Source organism: Neovison vison, chromosome 14 (genome assembly GCF_020171115.1).
Source record: "Neovison vison isolate M4711 chromosome 14, ASM_NN_V1, whole genome shotgun sequence".
Taxonomy (NCBI): Eukaryota; Metazoa; Chordata; class Mammalia; order Carnivora; family Mustelidae; genus Neogale; species Neogale vison.
The window spans coordinates 39970711-39985817 of NC_058104.1; the positions used below are offsets into that span (position 1 = coordinate 39970711).

Genomic DNA, 15107 nt, shown 5'->3' on the forward strand with positions numbered 1-15107 from the left:
AGTAGGTCCTAGAATCTTCCCAACCACGTAGCTGCTACTGCGCTTATGCCAAGTGCACGGATCAGGAAACTGAAGCTCAGAATGCTGAAATGGTGGCCCTAAGTTCACAAGGTTAGTGAAGGACAGGGCTGGGGCTCTCGCAGGCATCCTGTGATTACAAAGCCTGTTCTTGTAAAGCCACAGTGTTGTACCTCCTCCCTCAGCTGTCAGATCCAGAGCTGGCTCCTGGGTCCTCTCCCTTCTCACCACCTTGGCTCAGTCTGAGCCCTCGTCGGCTTCCCCCGCAGCCTCACATCAGTCCCCGCTCTGGTCCTCCAACGGCAGCCCCTTCCCTGTGTGTCCGGTTTTCTCCCCTGGTGTTTGTGCCCAGTGTGATTGTGCCCTGAACAAATGGGGTCCTATCCGTCCCCTGCACCACCGACTCGACCCCCCACTCTGCCCGCCATGACCCCCCCGATGGCACTTGGTGGCTGCTCTGGCCTTTGAATGCCACCTCCCTCACCTCGTCTCTCCTACCACTTCCCCTCCTTGGGCTGCAGAACCCCAGCCTTCACCACACCACGGGATCCCAGACCCGGGACACCCCATACCCTTTCACTGTGCCGTCTCTCCTCTGCCCAGCACTGTGTCTTGCCCCTTCTTGGATAGTCAGACTTGCCATCCTTCAAGCCTTTCCCAGCAGTCTAGGCAAACAGCCTCATGAGGTGTGGGCTGAGTCAGCTTCTCCACTAGACCAGACTGGGCCTGACTCATGTCTGCTTCCCTCGCTTCCCTCCAGCAACCAAGGTCAGGCGCAAAGCAGATGTTCACTAAAAATCTCAATGAACAAATGAATGAACGCATGGTCTATTCCTTCACACCCTTAGCCAGGCATAAGGACAAAGGAAATAAGGCTGGCACCTTTGTGTGTTTCATTCGTGGCTGGTTTCCCAGTGGCACATAGAAGGTGCCCAGATATTTGTGAAATACAGGAATGAGTGAAAGATGTACATCTCAAATCTGGCTGCAACTCTAAAGGTGGACACAAGAACACACAAGAGTTGACAATCGTAAGTCCTCTTGTTGCTCAGGGATTTAAAGATTTTATTTATCTGACAGAGAGAGAGAGCACGAGCAGGGTGGGGGGAGCAGCAGAGGGAGAGGGAGAAGCAGGTTCCCGCCGAGCAGGGAGCCCGACGCAGGGCTCGGTCCCAGGACCCTGGGATCCTGACCTGAGCCAAAGGCAAACGCCCAACCACCTGAGCCCCCCCCCCGCGCCCCCATTCAGGGATTCTTTTTTTTTTTTTTTTAAAGATTTTATTTATTTATTTGACAGACAGAGATCACAAGCAGACAGAGAGGCAGGCAGAGAGAGGGAGAGGAGGAAGCAGGCTCCCTGCAGAGCAGAGAGCCCAATGCGGGACTCGATCCCAGGACCCTGAGATCATGACCTGAGCCGAAGGCAGCGGCTTAACCCACTGAGCCACCCAGGTGCCCCCATTCAGGGATTCTTAAAGTCCATCGAATAACCCTGTGAGATGGGTGACCCGGACCACGCCCCGGCCTCTCACACCGTCCCTCCTCCCGACTGGCCTTTCTAAAGCATCAGCACAAGCAGGCCAGCACCTGCTCAGAAGGTCTCCCCACGTCCCCACTATTCGTACGATGAAGCCCAGACCTCCTACCCTGACTTCCCACTTCAGCACCCACCGCGCGTGTACCCCAACTGCATTCCGAGCATGCTTCCCTGCATTTCCCCCCGGGCTTTTCCTCATGTTCCTCTTGACCCCTAGAACACCCTTCCCTCTCACATCCCCAAGCCCCTCTCCTACCCTTCCTTCAAGTTGAGCTGCTCGGGCTTTCTTGACCCTTCTGAAGATGGAGGGGAAAGCCCGTTAAATATACAGATTACCAGGCACTTCCCTGGAAATTCTGACTTGGTAGAGCTGTGCTGCAGCCCAGAAATCTGGCTTTTGAGCAGTGACCGCCGGAAAGTCTTATGTTTAGTCAACTTTGGGAACAACAGTGTATCTGGGCTGTGCCGGCCGAGGCTAGGTTACGCCATGTAACAAACATCCCCCAGACCTCAGTGATTTAATGCGACCAAGGCTTACTTCTGCAGCGCACTTGGGTTACTTCCTGTCCTTCAAGGAAGATTCAGTACTTCATGTGGAGAAATTTCTTTTTTTTTTTTTTCCAGATTTTATTTAGTTGACAGAGAGAAACACAGTGAGAGAAAGAACACAAGCAGGGGGAGTGGGAGAGGGAGAAGCAGGCTTCCGGCAGAGCAGGGAGCCCTCCGAGTGCTCATTCCACAACCCCGGGATCATGACCTGAGCTGAAGGCAGACCCTTAACAACCGAGCCCCCCAGGCGCCCCGAAAATCTCCATTCGAGCCGATGTGGAAGAACACTGTTGTCCCGCGCTTCCATCCCTCGCACCAGGCTTTCAGGGTTTATTTCTCACGGCCCCGGAACGCGGCTGCTCAGGCTCCTTCCTATTTCCACTGCCCATTCGGACCATTGTGAACCTGTGACATGAACATAATGTCAATAACGTGGGGAACAGTGGAGATGGTGATAGTTAAATCTTACTTAGTGCTGCTCGTGTGCCAAGCCCTGCTTTACGTGATTTGTTTGTATTAGTTAATCTTCACAACAGCCATCTGAGGTTATCACCGACGGGGGAACAGAAGCACAAAGAGTTTGAGTAGTTTATTCAAGGTAGGAGCTGGGATCCAATCCCGGCTGAAATCCTGGACTATTGAACCGTTCTCTTTGCTGGTGGGTATCTGACTCCCGGGAGCCTCCTTCCAGCCCTTCTCTTCGTCAGAACCAGAGTCCACGTCCTGCAGCAGAGACTGGATCGTGGCTCTGACTTTGGAGATCTATTTTGGAAGAACGGATGTTCATTGCAATACTGACATCTTCCCGTTCATTCACATGGTATATCTACCCATTAGTTTTGGATTTCTTTAAAATCTTTTGATAAAATTGAAAATGTTCTGTCATGGGGTGCCTGCGTGGCTAGGCTGGTTGAGCATCCGACTCTTGATTTCGGCTCGTGTCATGATCTCAGGGTTTTGAGATCAAGGCCGGCATCAGGCTCTGTGCTCAGCAGGAGTCTGCTTGAGATTCTCCCTCTCCCTCTCTGCCCCTCCCCAACTAAAATAAGTAAATACAATCTTTTTTTAAAATATTTTATTTGGCAGACAAAGATCACAAGTAGTCAGAGAGGCAGGCAGAGAGAGGGGGTAGGGGAAGCAGGCTCCCTGCTGAACAGAGCCCAATGCAGGGCTCGATCCCAGGATCCTGAGATCATGACCTGAGCCAAAGGCAGAGGCTTAACCCACTGAGCCACCAGGAACACCAGTAAATAAAATCTTTTAAAAAAAAAAGTAAAGTGTTCTTAAAAAAAAAAGATTTTATTTATTTGTGTGTGTGTATGAGAGAGAGAGAGAGAATAAGAGGGGGAGGGTCAGAGGGAGAAGCATTCTCCCTGATGAGCCTGATGTGGGACTGGCTCCTGAGACTCCAGGATCCTAACCTGAGCTGAAGGCGATGAGCCACCCAGGTGCCCAAAAGTAAAATGTTCTGTCATAAAAGACATGAACATATTTTTAAAAGGTTTCCTTAGGTATTATATATTTCTATAAACGGTATTTTTCCATTTCCTAATAGTCTGTTGCTGTGATTTATAAAGGCAATATATTTTAAATAATTTCTCCTATTCCAGCAAACTTGCCTGCACATAGAGCAAGAGGCAGATATCCAGGGGTGGTCTAGGACCCTCTGCTCCCTTACCAATTTTTCCAGTCTGCTACCATGTCTGATAGACTCTGTCTCTTTAATGGATGTTCTATCCCTAACTCCAGGCCTCATTATCTGCTAACTGATTTCCCAATCAACCTTCACCTGGCCAGGGCCACTGCCAACCCTTACTGCGCCTTTGTGTAAATAGAAAAAGGTGTCCCTTCCTCGTGATACTTGATGTCCATCTGTCAGACAATTGTAATAAATGTTCAGATATGCGGATGTCCACGATGTGGTTGGGGCCTCTCTTGTGTGATCGCTCCCACCGTGCCCACGGGCACAGCCATCTGTGGTCTCCCTGCACGTGGCCACCAGCAGGATCCTTGAAAAGTGAAAATTTGATCATAGTATTCTGTTATGGGCTGAAAGTCTGTGTGCCCCCCAAATTCATATGCTGAGGCCCTAACCCCCACTGTAATGGTATCGGGGGGGGCTTTGGGATACAATGAGGTTGAGAAGCCGTCACAAGGGTGGAGACGTCCACCCACCAGGGAGATGTCCCTGATGGGACGGGCACCCTCATAAGAAAAGGAAGAGAGACCAGAGGTTCCTCCTTTTGCTCTGCGAGGATGCAGCAAACCATCTGCAATCCAGGAAGAGCGCCCTCACCAAGAACCAAATCTGCAGGCACTGTGATCTTCTTCCAGCTTCCAGAACTGCGAGGAATAAATGTCTACTGGGTAAGCCGGCAATCTGTGCTATTTTGTAACAGCGGCCCAAGCTGCCTCAGACAGCTTTTTCTTTGTTGGAAATTATCTGAAGGTAGCTTCTTTCTTTGATACAGTTATTTAAAACAGGTAGTACTTTCACAGATTCAAAAATCTAAATAACATTAAAGGTTGACGGTGAAGATTCTTACTCTTGACAACTGTGCTTACCAGCTTGTTCTCTTCTGTAACTTTCCAGGATTTCTTTGAGGATACAAGCACACGCACACACACATGTGCACACACACATGTGCACACACACACACACACACACTCTTTTTCTTTTAAAGATTTTATTTATTTATTTGACAGAGAGGGAGAGAGAGATCACAAGTAGGCAGAGAGGCAGGCAGAGAGAGAGAGAGGGAAGCAGGCTCCCTGCTGAGCAGAGAGCCTGATGCGGGACTCGATCCCAGGACCCTGAGATCATGACCTGAGCTGAGGCAGAGGCTTAACCCACTGAGCCACCCAGGCGCCCCCACACTTTTTTTCTTATACCTCAATAGCATGATCTACTCATTCTACACCTTAATATTTGACTAACAAGGTATTTTAAAGCATTCTCACATCAACGTCCTCATCCTTTTTCACGGCTGCTTACCTGCTGATGGACAAGTCTGCAAACAAAATCCAATGAATAACATTGATGTATATGTCATTTCATTCATGGGCAGATAGAGTGCATTAAAATTCTGTTTCTCCTCCCCCCCAACCTTCTGCAGCTGGTATGGACTTGTGACTTGCTTAGAGACTAATTGAAGAAATAATGTCACACAACTTCTGAGCAGGGCCTCAAGAGACCTCGAAGCTTCTATTCTCACCCTTTTGGAACCACGAGGATGCTGTGCTATGAAGAAACTCGGGCTGGCGGCACTGACTGGCTCAGTCAGTACCACGTGCAACCCTTGATCTCAGGGCTGCGAGTTCAAGCCCCACACTGGGCAGGGAGCTTACTTAAACAAACAAACAATTAAACAAATTCAGGATAACTGACGTACCACATGGAGACAGCGGCTCAGCCCCCCTCTAGCTGACCGAGCCATCAGGGCTAAGGTCTCAGACCTGTGACAGCCACGAGGGGCCATCCAGGCCCAGGCTAGACGTCAGCTGACTGCCATCGCTTGAGTAATCTAGATCAGATCGGCAGAAAAACCACCTGGCCGCCCTTCGAATCTAGAGAAACAATAAATCGTTGTTTTATGCCAGTAAGTGTTAAGGTGGTTCCTTGGGAAGCAACAGCTAATTGCTAGAGGTAGGTTTTCAGATAGATTGTTGCAAGTGAGAATGCTGGCTCAAAGTGTGTATACATTTATAATTTTGATAAATAATGTCTGGGTTGTATCATTTTGCATTCCTTCCAACAATGGGTGAAAGTCCCTGTTTCCCCACAGTCTTGCCAAAAGAGTGTTTCATCAGACATATGGGTTATTGCTAATGCAATAAAGGAAAAAAGGCATTTCAGTATCGTCTTTTCATTTCTCTCATTATGTGTGACGTTGAATATCTGCATATGTGTTAAGGCCTTATGTATTTTCTCTTTTGTGATCTGTCATGTTCTTTGCCCATTTTTTAAAAAGATTTTATTTATTTATTTGACAGAGATCACAAGAAGGCAGAGAGGCAGGCAGAGAGAGAGAGAGGGAAGCAGGCTTCCCGATGAGCAGAGAGCCCGATGTGGGAGCTCCAGAGAGCCCGATGTGGGGGCTCGATCCCAGGACCCTGGGATCATGACCTGAGCCGAAGGCAGAGGCTTCAACCCACTGAGCCACCCAGGTGTCCCAGTCTTTGCCCATTTTTTATTGAACTGTTGGACTTATCAATATGAGGAAGACCTTTAAATAGTACAAAGATTACCCTTTGTATATGATAAGAATTGCAAATATTTTTTCCTAGTTTATTGTTAGTCTTTTGATTTTGCTTTGATTTTTTTTTAACCATGCAGAATTTTTTTCCATGTCAACAAACGTATTAATCTTTTATAGCTTCTGATTTTTGAGTTGGAGTTGGAAAGGCTTCCTCACTCCAAGAGTTATAAACGATTTTGCCCATATTTTCTTCTGGTGTTTTTAGGGGGGCTGACAAATTGTGTGACCCATCACTTTTATTTATTTATTTTTTGACCCATCACTTTTATTTTTTTTTAAAGATTTTATTTATTTATTTGACAGAGAGAAATCACAAGTAGGCAGAGAGGCAGGCAGAGAGAGAGAGGAGGAAGCAGGCTCCCTGCTGAGCAGAGAGCCCGATGCGGGACTCGATCCCAGGACTCCGAGATCATGACCTGAGCCGAAGGCAGCGGCTTAACCCACTGAGCCACCCAGGCGCCCCTGACCCATCACTTTTAAAATGAAGTTCAAGGCCAAGGTTATGGCACATGTGATCAGGAGTATCCCACATGGAGAGGCAACAGGAGAAATAGAAGCTAGCTTATGAGATTCTCAGGGGGAGACGATGCCTCCTGTTTGAAACATGTTGAATTTAAGGTGCCTAAGGGACCCCCATGAAGGGATGTCCAGGAGACAAGTGGATTCAGGGATCTGGAGCTCAAGAGAAAATTTGAGCCTGGAGATACGGATTTGGGGGGCAGCCCATGCATGCCAGTTAAAGCCACAGAATGTGTATAGTGTCTGAAGAGAGGTTCTCAGATGGAACTCTAGGGAGTGGTCAAGGTCAGGCCACAAACACAATCATGAAAAGAGAGTTGTGGGGGCTTCCTCTCTGCGGGCCTTGGGGCTTGGCACAAAAACCACCTCAGAGACTTGTAGGATAAACAGAGGCCCTTTATGCCAAACATGCACGGATGTCTTTGCTCCTGGGGAGTGGGAAGAAGGCAAACAACTTCCCAGAAGTCAGCCCTACCCAGCAGGTGTGGAAGAGAGAACTTGTGAGGGACGCCTGGGTGGCTTCGTTGGTTACGTGTCTGCCTTCTGCTCAGGTCATGATCCCAGGGTCCTCGGGTAGAGTCCCGCACGGACTCCTTGCTCAGCAGGGAGCCTGCCTCTCCCTCTGCTTGCCGCTCCCCCTGCCTGTGCTCTCTCTCTCTCTCTCTGACAAATAAGTAAATAAACAAATAAAATATTTAAAAAAAAAAAAAGGGGAGGGAGACCCTGTGATGGGGAGGGGAAAAGGCTCAATCTTGCAGGTAAAGTCCTCCCCTCTCCGCCCCACAGATGATCTAAAGCAGGGCCTCAACAGGTGACAGCAAGTTCCCAAAGGTAAGTGGACACAGGGAGCCTCCCCTAGCCCATGCTTTCCTTGGGCCACAGTGGAGTAGACAAGAGCCCAGAATCTAGACCTCTACTTTCTGGGTTCAAATCCTGACTCTCCCCTTTGCTAGGGTGTACCCTTGGGCAAGTTACTTAATACTGCCGTGGCTCAGTTTCCTCCTCTGTAAAATGAGGACAACAATAGTACTTACCTCACTATGAAGGTGAACTGCTATGAACTGCTATGAAAATTAAATGAGTTAATATTTACAATGTGCCGGGGCGCCTGGGTGGCTCAGTGGGTAAAGCCTCTGCCTTCTCCTCAGGTCATGATTCCAGGGTCCTGGGATCGAGCCCCGCATTGGGCTCTCTGCTCAGTGGGGAGCCTGCTTCCTCCTCTCTCTCTCTCTCTGCCTACTTGTGATCTCTGTCTGTTAAATAAATAAATAAAACCTTTTAAAAAAAATAAAAACAGTAAGTCCATTCATTCATGAATATTTATTGTCCAGCTACCAAATGCCAGGCACTGTTGGAGGTCCTGGAGACACAGCAGTGAATAGCGCAGGTGAAAATCCCCGTCCTCGTCCAGCTTCCATTCTGGTTAGGTGAAAACAGACAATATAGAAAATAAAAATAGAAAGTATAAGAAAATACGTGGTGTGCCAGATCCAGGTGGAGACACGAGAGACCTGAGACGCTGGCAAGGCCTCCAGCCTTGCGCCTGAAGCCAGCGGGGTGCAGGAGTTGGGAAGCAGGAGGAGACCCTGGGCAGGCAGCAGAGTGGAATCCCTGCGGAGAAACGGGGGCTGCTCACCCCCTCGGGGTAATCATCATCATCATCAGTGCCATATAAAAGCAGCAAACACTTCTATAGCATTTATTCCGTGCCAGGCCCTGTTCTTTTCACTTTACATATATCATCTCATTTAATCCTACAAGGTTGGTACCATTATTGTTCCCATTTTTCAAATGAGGGAACTGAGGCATAGCAAAATTCTGTAACTTGCTTTCATGAGCTGTATGATGAGGGGAACAAGCTAGGATTCCAGCCCAGGTCATCTGGTTCCAGTATAGGTAGGATGTGGGTAGGCTGGACCTGCAGTGGGGGGGCACTGGACGGGCTGCCATGCTTTGGGACTGGGAAGGGCCTGACCTTCCCACAGACTGGAAGGAACACACAAACAGAGCCCTAATACCTATACATCCAAGACCCAATATACTTAATGCACAGCTTAAGGTTGTTCAGAGGGCCCAAAAGGAATAACCCCAAACCACGAAATAGAGGTAAGGACTCAGCTCTGGAGAACTCCATCCCCACAGCCATTCTCCTTATGCGGTCCCTGCTCCCCACCCTCTCTCCATACCACTCCATGAGGCTTTAAGCCCAGCCTCCTGTGACCTTAAGTCACCATTCCAAAGCCCTGGGATCCCACCCAGAGACCACAAATACAATATATGAATGAATAAATATCATAACCCTGGGAAATTTAACAAAGGCACCAACAACTCCAGATCCAGCTGGGAACCAAGAAGGCAAACCATCACGAGGCCAACAGAGAGGCAGGTGGGACTGGTGATCCTAGAGAGAGCTGGAACCCACAGCTGTAAAATTCCACGGAGGGGGCAACCCTCTGCAGTTCGCAAGACCTTTCCATAGCCTTTCTCACCTCACTTGATACTGTTCAATTCTTACCTTAGGCAAGGCAGAATTTGCGAGACCAAGTTATCAAATGGAGAAATTGAGTCCCAGAGAAGAGTGATGAGTTATTTAAGACCACATGCAGGACTGGGAGTCAGATGTCCAAAAGCCCTTCCATTGTCCCACTCAGAGAGACAGAGTAGGAGAGAGAGAAAGGGAGGGGAGAGAGAGAGAGGGAGAGAGAGAGAGAGAGAAGGGGAAGGAGGCAGGGAGGCAGAGGCTGATATAGAAGACCCAAGAGTGGAGAAATCTCCTTCATGATCTCCAGGAGACCCTAAGGGGCAGGGCTTAGCCTCCTGAAAAACCCTCCAACCCTCCTGTAGGTGATCAGAGCAGCACAGCATCTTCACTTCCTCATTCCCAACCCCAGGCAAGCTGGGTTCTGAAGGGAAGAGAAGGATCAGAGCCTTTCGAGTAGAATCAGACAGCATTTTACAGTTTCCAACCTCATAATCAATGAACTTTAGAGCAGGGAATACCCATAAAGATGATCTCCCCACCCCTCTATGCCACCCATTGGATATAGTTGGGAGATGGAGGCCCGGAGACAATGAAGTCCCTTTCCAGAAATGCACACCAACTCAAAGGAAATCTATATTCTCCTTACCAGGGCATACTAGAGAGGAGCCATTTTTTCTTTTGGTTGACACTGTAAGTTCCCTGGAAAGAGCCCTTGGAATCCAAGAGACCTGATTTTTACTCTGGCTATGCTGAGACTCACTGAGTGGCCTTGGGGACTCCTCTTACATAATGCAAGTTTCGTAAGTGGAAGGTATTTTGTCTCTCGGGCCCTGATTTTTCTCTGACCCCTTGAACGGTCCCTGCTCTATAATAAGTGCCCAATAAATATCCATTGAATGGTCATCTAGAGGGCTAGGGCAGTGTCACCACGAGAGGCTGACGCCTGAAAGACAAGACTAGGGAGCCACAGGCTTTATCTTCAGATACATGAAGGGCTCAAGTTCTGCGCACAGATATTTATTGAGGGCCCGTATGTGCTGGGTCCTGGGTCTTCGGGTAAGAACAAGACTGCCATGCCCTGACCTGAAGAGCTCACGGTCCACTCTAGTGTGGAATGTGTGCACATTTTTCGTGGGCTTCCGAGGGCCGACCCCGGAGCTCGGCAGGGAGTGAGACGTGAGCGGCAGAGTGCTCAGTAGAGTACAGACGCTCTTCTCCGCTTTAGTTGCCCGAAACGGTCTCCTGCTCCGAAGGTGGGGAGCGCGGCGGAACTGCAGTGTTCACGCAGGGCGCCAGCCGCCCACCCGCCAGAGGCCGCGCCAGGAGTGTGCGGGAGAGGAGACGTCTGCCCTGGGTGAGGTCACTTCCACCCCCAGATGCTCTGCCTACAAAGCCCCGCAATTCTCTGACGCTGGATCTTATTATTTTCCAAGTTTCAAGGTCTCATGACGCTGACAGCCGCGAATCCGGAGTTCTCTGTCCGCCCACACCCCCGGACCCAAAAGAAGCGAGGCCGATTCCAGCAAGGGTCCTCCCGCCCACGGCCTCACAAGGTCCTGGGGGGGGGTCGGGCGTCCCCTCCGCGCTGCGTGGGGGCGTCGGGGCGTAGCTTGCGCGCGAGGCTGCCGGAGACTTCGCGGGGAGAAGGGTGTTCGCAGACCAAGCGGACAGCGCCGGGACACGTGACACTCGATCGTCACGTTCTGGGATCCGCGACGGCGGCACCGGGCCGGTCACGTGACGGGGGGGGGGCGCCCATGGGGTGATGTGCGAGGCAGGGCCCGTCAGATGACGAACGGTGACGCACTCCCGCCCGGGTCGGCCACTGGATTTCCGTTGGCAGACGCGACAGTTCCGGCGAAGGGGGCGGGTTCTCCGGTCCTGGCAGCTCTGCTTCCGTTCGGGGCGCGGCGGCTTCCGACCGCAGCCGCTCCCTCGGGCGAGCAGGAGACGCGGCCCCGCGCGCATGCCCCTAGGTAGTCTGGCTCTGGAATCTGAATTTATACAACCCTAGAATCATCAAAGCAAATGTTTGCCAAGGACAGGCAGGTACTGTGGCTGCCAAGTTGGCTGAGTGGGGACTGTGGCTATCAGGAGACCCCATGACCTGTCCAAGGGAGTGTCCATGAGCCAAATCTAGATGTAGCTGAAATGAAGGAATGTGGGTATGGTTGTAACCAGATCTCCCAAATTTTCAAGAGGATCTGGAAATAAGGATATTTATAGGAAATCTCTTGAGTTTTAAAAGTACAGACTAGTTTCTAAAAAAAAACACACTGTATGAGCCAAGTAAAACATGTGTGTAAAGTTGGCTTGGGTTCATGGTACACCACTTGGCAAACTCTGGCCTTGGACTTCATTCAGTGTTCTTTTTTTTTAAAGATTTTATTTGTTTATTTGACAGACAGAGATCACAAGTAGACAGAGAGGCAGGCAGAGAGAGAGAGAGAGGGGAAGCAGGCTCCCTGCTGAGCAGAGAGCCCGATGTGGGACTCGATCCCAGGACCCTGAGATCATGACCTGAGCCGAAGGCAGCGGCCTACCCACTGAGCCACCCAGGCGCCCTTCATTCAGTGTTCTTAAGAGCCTTGCTCTCCCCTGGCAGGACTGGCTGACAGGACTGGGGCCAGTCCTGCCCCCAGAACCTCTTAACAGTGTTTAGGCCACTAATAATAACACCACTATTAATAACAGTCAATAACCCTACTAATAAATAACAAACACCTAAGTGCTTACTGTGTGCCTTATACTGTGCTTAGTGCTTGGTGTACATTATCTCGTTTAATTTTCACAAGAACCCTGTAAGGCAAGTAAGGTGCCATTATCCATCCCCACTTTCCAAATGAGGAAATGAAGGCATAGAGCTAAATCACTTGCTCAAGATTCCATGGCTTGTAGAGCTGAGTGAACCCAGGAAGCCCAGCTCTGGAATCTGGTTCTTTTTTTTTTTTTTTTTAAGATTTTATTTATTAGAGAGAGAGAAGCAGACCCCCACTGAGCAGGGAGCCCGATGTGGGGCTCGATCCCAGGATCATGACCTGAGCTGAAGGCAGACCCTTAACTGGCCCAGCCACCCAGGAGCCCCCAGAATCTGCTTTTTTTAACCCCCATAACAAGGAAAGATTTTCAGCCGAAGTGTCAGCCCTCTCGATAGCTGGGTGCAGAGACCAATGAAGCCTTACCCCCGTTCTAGACCCTAGGGATGCACCGGTGACGCACAGCAGCAGGCAGCCAACCCTCAGTCCGTCTGCTCTGCCCCACAGGTGGCCATGGTGGAGGTGCAGCTGGAGAGCGGCCACGAGTACCCGCCAGGCCTGCTGGTGGCCTTCAGCGCCTGCACCACCGTTCTCGTCGCTGTGCACCTCTTTGCGCTCATGGTCTCCACGTGTCTGCTGCCCCACATAGAAGCCGTTAGGCAACATCCACAACCTCAACTCTGTCCACCAGTCGCCGCACCAGCGACTGCACCGTTACGTGGAGCTGGCCCTGGGGCTTCTCCACTGCCTTGGGCACCTTCCTCTTCCTCGCTGAAGTTGTCCTGGTGGGCTGGGTCAAGTTTGTGCCCATTGGGACACCCTTGGGCCCACCAGCCTCCGTGGTACCGGCCTCCCAGGTGCCTGGGACTCTGTTACCACTGACTACCTCCCTCCGTCCAGCTTCTAAGCCCTCGTCTACTTCCGTAGCTCCGTCGCAGTCGGAGCCGCCTGAGGCCTGCCCACCCCGGCAAGCATGCGTTGCTGGAGGGGCCCACGGTCCTGGCTGGCAAGCGGCCATGGCCTCCACGGCAATCATGGTACCGGTGGGGCTTGTGTTCGTAGCCTTCGCCCTGCATTTCTACCGCTCCTTGGTGGCACACAAGACCGACCGCCACAAGCAGGAGCTAGAGGAGCTGAGTCGCCTGCAGGGGGAGCTGCAGGCGGTGTGAGGCTGCCGTGCGCCCCCGGGGCCAACACTGCCTCCCTCCGGTCTGCAGGGGGACCCAGGTCCACAGGCCCCATTCCCTGCCCCTGCCTGGAGCCACTTATGTGGCCACTCTCAGGTAGAGACCAGATCCTGCCTTCAGGGTCCTTGGGGCAGGTTCCACATTCCCAGGGATTCTCCCTATCGGTTGATCCCAGTCTGTCTACACCTGGGCTGGGAGGAGCGAGGGAGGAAGTCGAAGGTCTTCAGTCCAAGGATCATGGTAGGTAGAGGGGAGGCAGGGAGACCCTGGTCAGACCTTTGGTGCTGACCCTTAGCCACTTACCCCTAGACAGGATGTGGAGGTCAGAAGGTTGCACACCCACCCAGCTGCCTCAGAATGTGGTCAACCCTTGCTTTATTTTTGTAGAATCTATGGTAGGCATGTGGGGGAAGCGTCTCCCCATCTCCAGGTCTTGATGGGTTCCACGTGCTTGCTTACCTTGCCGTAGACAAGGATTTGGGTGGTTCTACCACAGACATAGGTCCAGCATTTCCTAGGAGGAGCCTTCTTATTTTTGGAGGTTCAAGTGCCTGCTCCACTGCCCTAGACCCACACTTCGCTTCTGTGTCTGGTTCCTACTCTCCTAGGCTAGGGCTGCAGATCTTTGGAGACTGAGGGCCTCTGTGACCAACCTGACTCCCTAGCAAGGGTTGTGGGGTGAGAAGGTTTTTGAGGGAGAAGGTCCAGTCACTAGCCCTTGGAATACAGAGCTATTCTGACACTGAGGTTTTGATGCACCTTGTTTTGTATAATAAAATGTGTTTCACAGATGTCTCTGTGACTTTGAATGGGGTGAAGGGGACGCCTCCTTGGGGATCAGGTGACTTTCTCTCTCTCTCTTTTTTTTTTTTTTTTAATATTATATCATTTGAGAAAGTGCAAGCAGAAAGAAGCAGACTCCCCACTGAGCAGGGGACCTGACATGGGGCTCCATCCCAGGACTGTGGGATCATAACCTGAGCTAAAGGCAGATGCTTAACCCACTCATTTGCGCAGGTGCCCCCAGGTGACTCACTCCTAAGAGCCAGGTGCAAGCAGGGTACCTGGGGTGGAGAAGAATGGTTCCAGATATGACCCCTTCTGACGCCGATGGGGGCCAACAGCTCCTCATCTGGAGACTGAGTTATTCCAAGGCTAAAAGTGTTTGCACTCTTGTTCCTGAGCCCAGAGTCTCCATCTCTGTCACTGTGATTTAGAGGAAGTTTCTTCCGGTGTGTCTTTCTGGAGCGACTACTACATAGTAAAAGCTAGGTGATCTTACTGAACTCTCAAAACCGCCTCAAGAGACAAGTCTTTATGATCTGCATTTCAGAAATAAGGAAACAGGCCCGAGAAGCCAGTGAAGACGTGGACTACCTTTACCATAGCCGGGGGCAGCTCCTTCCGTCTGACATAAGCCAATACCTCTGAACTGAGACTGGAATCTGCTCTCATGCGTTTTTGTGAATTTTCACCCCAGTTCTCAAATGTTTAAGGGGTTCTCATCCTCTCATCTGTTCTTATGCGTGAGACCTCGGTCGAGTCCGTCTTTTCTCTTTTCCTATTCCTTAGAACAGTGAATTTGCATGAACCAGGCCTGACTTGCCCGCACTAATCCCGAGTGACCGGAATTAACGTCTTTTCAGAGGAGGAATCCCAAGAGCGCGGTGGCTGGCCCAAGGTCACACAGTGAGGGCCTAACGCGGGTGGAAATACGGGGAAGCCCAAGCCTCCGGGCCTCCGGGGAGGGCCGTTACCCAGAAACCAAAATGTCCTGCGTCCCAGGCCACGAAAAGGATG

General features: G+C 50.8%; 1 pseudogene; it reads left to right on the forward strand.

Annotated features, from left to right (window-relative positions):
- The first annotated feature begins 12477 nt into the window (after positions 1-12477).
- Positions 12478-13410, forward strand: LOC122895284 (annotated as a pseudogene).
- Positions 13411-15107: the final 1697 nt, after the last annotated feature.